Here is a 5,000-nt window from a genome sequence, read left to right as displayed (position 1 = left end):
CCGGGGCTTGAGCCCCGTCCGGCAGGGCTCGGTGGTGCGGGAATACCCCTCCGTCCTGCAAGCCGGCCTGGGATCCGGGGCGCCCGGGACGGAGGGTCGACCGGGGCCCAGGGAGGCTCTCCCCGGCCTGGACTAGGGTTAGGAAAGCCGGGACTGGGGCCGGGACCGGGCCCGGGGCTTGAGCCCCGTCCGGCAGGGCCCGGTGGTGCGGGAATACCCCTCCGTCCTGCAAGCCGGCCTGGGATCCGGGGCGCCCGGGACGGAGGGTCGACCGGGGCCCAGGGAGGCTCACCCCGGCCTGGACTAGGGTTCGGAAAGCCGGGACTGGGGCCGGGACCGGGCACGGGGCTTGAGCTCCGTCCGGCAGGGCCCGGTGGAGCGGGAATACCCCTCCGTCCTGCAAGCCGGACGGGGGTCCGGGGCGCCCGGGACGGAGGGTCGACTGGGGCCCAGGGAGGCTCTCCCGGGCCTGGACTAGGGTTCGGACAGCCGGGACTGGGGCCGTGACCGGGCCCGGGGCTTGAGCCCCGTCCGGCAGGGCCCGGTGGAGCGGGAATACCCCTCCGTCCTGCAAGCCGGCCGGGGGTCCGGGGCGCCCGGGACGGAGGGTCGACTGGGGCCCAGGGAGGCTCTCCCGGGCCTGGACTAGGGTTCGGACAGCCGGGACTGGGGCCGTGACCGGGCCCGGGGCTTGAGCCCCGTCCGGCAGGGCCCGGTGGTGCGGGAATACCCCTCCGTCCTGCAAGCCGGCCGGGGGTCCGGGGCGCCCGGGACGGAGGGTCGACCGGGGCCCAGGGAGGCTCTTCCCGGCCTGGACTAGGGTTCAGAAAGCCGGGACCGGGGCCGGGACTGGGCCCGGGCCCGGGGCTTGAGCCCCGTCCGGCAGGGCCCGGTGGAGCGGGAATACCCCTCCGTCCTGCTAGCCGGCCGGGGGTCCGGGGCGCCCGGGACAGAGGGTCCATCAGGGCCCGGGGAGGCCTGAAGCCCCGGAGCCCCGGAGCCCCGGAGCCCCGGAGCTCTGGAGCCCTGCAGCCCCAGAGCCCTGCAGGCCCGGGGCAGGCAGATTGGCATCATTTGGGTCCCGGTCATCTGGTCGCCCCTCTCGCCTCGGCCATCTGGTCACCTGCAATGCTTTCCTATAAAGCGACCAGATGGCCGGACTTCCCTGGAAGTGCCGATGAGGTGCCATTTGCCTCCCGGATCCCAGCCGGGGCTCCAGGAGGTTGGGCACGTTTGCGCCGTGGGTCCCCTCTGTCACCTCGAGTGCATGGATTACAAGAAATGGGGGTAATTTTCCTCCGGATTAGTAGGTGCAAGGGTATGCCCGAACACCCTTCCGGGGCTGGTCGTTCCCTGCTTGGGACCAGATGGGCGATGCCTGGGCAACACCTCCCAGGCATCCGGGGCTCCCTCCTCCGGCCCACAGAGTAGCAAAGTACCCGGAACGGGCTCCATGGGTCCCAGGCCCTGTAACCCTGGAGCCCTGCAGACCTCGAGCCCTGGAGCCCAGCAGCCCCGGAGCTCTGCAGCCCTGGAGCCCTGCAGCCCAGGAGCCCTGGAGCCCCGGAGCCCCGGAGCCCCGTAGCCCTGCAGCCCCTCGAGCCGTGGAGCCCTGCAGTCCCCGAGCCCTGCAGACCCAGAGACCCAGAGACCCAGAGACCCAGAGACCCAGAGCCCCAGAGCCCCGGAGGCCTGGAGCCTTGGAGCCCCGGAGCTCCCTACAGGCCTGGGGCAGGCAGATTGGTGTCATCATTTCGGTCCCGGCCATCTGGTCGCCCCTCTCGCCTCGGCCATCTGGTCGCCCACAATGCTTTCCTATGTAGCGACCAGATGGCCGGACTTCCCTGGAAGTCCCGATGAGGTGCCATTCGCCTCCCGGATCCCAGCGAGGGCTCCGGGAGGTCGGGCACTTTTGCGCCCTGGGTCCCCTCTGTTACCTCGTGTGCAGGGATTACAAGAAATGGGGGTAACTTTCCTCCGGATTGATAGGGACAAGGTACTCTGGGACCCCTCTCGGCCTAGCGGTGTCCGTTGTGCCTGGGGAGCCTGGCTGGGTTCAAGAGCTCCGGCCGGGGCACCGTCCTGGGTCCTTCCGCGTGGCAGGGTGCCCGGGATGGGTTCCGGAGGGCCCGGGGAAGGCTACCCCTGTGCCTCTGGGCCTTGGGGTCCCCGGGCCCCGGATGGGGTGCTCTGGCCCAGGGCCCTGTCCTCCGGCCTGCCGCACTGTCAAAGGCCCGGCACTGGGTTCCGTGGTGCCCGGGGTGCCTCCCCGTGCTTGGCTGGGTTCAGGAGCTCCGTCCTGGGGCCCTCAGTTGCCCCGGGGAGGTTGGCCTCCTTGCCCGGGGGTCCGTCCTGGGTCCTGCCGCGTGGCAGGGTGCCTGGGACGGGGTCCGGAGGACCCGGGGTAGGCTTCCCCTGCGCCTCTGGGCCTGGGAGCCCCGGCAGGGTCCAGGGGCCTCGCCGGGCCCCGAGTGGGGTGCTTGGGCCCAGGGCCCCGTCCCTCCGGCCTGCCGCACTGCCAAAGGCCCGGGACTGGGTTCCGTGGTGCCCAGGGAGCCTCCCCTTGCTCCGCTGGGTTTTGGGAGCCCTCTGGGGCCCCTGAGAGGGTGGCCTCCATACTGGGGGCTCCGTCCTGGGTCCTGCCGCGCGGCAGGGAGCCCCGGAGCCCTGCAGCTCCTGATCCCTACAGGCCTGGGGCAGGCAGATTGGTGTCATTTCGGCCGCGGCAATCTTGTCGCCCCTCTCGCCTCGGCCATCTGGTCGCCCGCAATGCTTTCCTATGTAGCGACCAGATGGCCGGACTTCCCTGGAAGTCCCGATGAGGTGCCATTCGCCTCCCGGATCCGAGCGAGGGCTCCGGGAGCTCGCGCACTTTTTCGCCCTGGGTCCCCTCTGTCACCTTGTGTGCACGGATTACAAGAAATATGGGTAATTTTCCTCCGGATTGATAGGGACAAGGTACTCTCGGCCTAGCGGTCCTCAGCCGGCAGCTGGACGGGCCAGGATGTTGCCCCAGCCCCAGGTCTGTTCCTGGGCCTGCCGCGTGGCAGGAAGCCCTGGATAGGGTCCAGGAGGGCCCGGGGAGGTGTCCCCAGCGCCTCCGGTCTCCCAGATGGGGCCAGGGGCCCGGGTTGGGCTCCATCATGAGCACCACAGCTCCATGCCCAAACCCATTTGAACCGCCGCAGTGAAGGGGTTTTAGGCGGGTATCTATTCGAATGCGAAAAATGCATGCCGTGACATCGCATTCCTTTACAGCGAGATGCCTTGGCATCGCAAGTCAGTAGATCAGCTTGATCTAGAGGACACACTAACTAAAGGCATAATAAAATCTATTTTTCAAACAGCAACCCGCGCAACAGGAGGGAAAGTGTTGATAAACTAGCCCCTTCGGTGCTGCTGACGACTTTAGCTCGTCACGATTCCAGTAGGGAAGGTGTTGGTTCATTCCTTATGTTGGAGCGCCATCTAGAGCAAGTCCGGTAGATAATGTGTTTGCAATAGTAGCGCGCAATGCTTTACAACGGGGCGACCAGATTGCCGGGCTTACCTGGAAGGCCTGAGGCCTGAGGTCCAGGGGAGGGCGGCCTCCCCATCCCGGGTGCTGTCCTTGGTCCTGCTGCGTGGCACGGTGCCCGGGACGGGGTCCGGAGGGCCCAGGGAGGCTTTCCCTGCGCCGCCGGGCTTGGGAGCCCAGGCTGGGTCCAGGGGCCCGGCCGGGCCCCGGGTCGGGTGCCACGGCCCTGGGCCCGGTCCACCGGCCTGCCGCACAGCCAAAGGACCAGGACGGGGTTCCGTCGTGCCCGGGAAGCCTCCCCTCGCTCGGCTGAGTTCAGCAGCTCCGGCCGGGGGCCCCTGAGGGCCCGGGGAGGGCGGCCTCCCCATCCCGGGCGCTGTCCTTGGTCCTGCTGCGTGCCCGGGACGGGGTCCGGATTGCCCTGGGAGGCTTCCCCTGCGCCTCCGGGCCTGGGAGCCCCGGCTGGGTCCAGGGGCCCGGACGGGCCCCGGGTCGGGTGCCACGGCCCTGGGCCCGGTCCCCCGGCCTGCCACACTGCCAAAGCTCCGGGACAGGGCTCCGTTGTGCCCGGGAAGCCTCCCCTCGCTCGGCCGAGTTCAGCAGCTCCGGCCGGGGCCCCTGAGGGCCCGGGGAGGGCGGCCTCCCCATCCCGGGCGCTGTCCTTGGTCCTGCTGCGTGGCAGGCTGCCCCGGGACGGGGTACGGAGGGCCCGGGGAGGCTTCCCCTGCGCCTCCGGGCCTGGGAGCCTCGGCTGGGTCCAGGGGCCCGGACGGGCCCCGGGTCGGGTGCCACGGACCTGGGCCCGGTCCCCCGGCCTGCCACACTGCCAAAGCTCCGGGACAGGGCTCCGTTGTGCCCGGGAAGCCTTCCCTCGCTCGGCCGAGTTCAGCAGCTCCGGCCGGGGCCCCTGAGGGCCCGGGGAGGGCGGCCTCCCCATCCCGGGCGCTGTCCTTGGTCCTGCTGCGTGGCAGGCTGCCCCGGGACGGGGTCCGGAGGGCCCGGGGAGGCTTCCCCTGTGCCTCCGGGCCTGGGAGCCCCGGCTGGGTCCGGGGGCCCGGCCGGGCCCCAGGTCGGGTGCCACGGCCCCGGGCCTTTGGTCCCCACGCCCCCGTTCCCTGGCGCCAGCTCACTTTTTCGTTGGGGCATAGAGTGACACCGGCTGGCTTGACTTTCGTGCCCGGCTATCTGGTCTCTGGGATCCCCTCGGCCATCTGGTCTCTGGGATCCCCTCGGCCATCTGGTCTCCGGGATCCCCTCGGCCATCTGGTCTCTAGGATCGCCTCGGCCATCTGGTCTCCCGCAATGCTTTCCTATGAGGGCGACCAGATGGCCGAACTTCCCTGGAAGTCCCGATGAGGTGCCATTTGCCTCCCGGATCCCAGCGAGGGCTCCAGGAGGTCGGGTACTTTCGCGCCTTAGGTCCCCTCTGTCACCTCAAGTGCACGGATTACAAGAAAGGGGGGTAATTTTCCTCCGGATTACT

This window comes from Lissotriton vulgaris, chromosome 4_1 (genome assembly GCF_964263255.1).
Source record: "Lissotriton vulgaris chromosome 4_1, aLisVul1.2, whole genome shotgun sequence".
NCBI lineage: Eukaryota > Metazoa > Chordata > Amphibia > Caudata > Salamandridae > Lissotriton > Lissotriton vulgaris.
Note: the sequence above shows the minus strand (reverse complement) of the source record.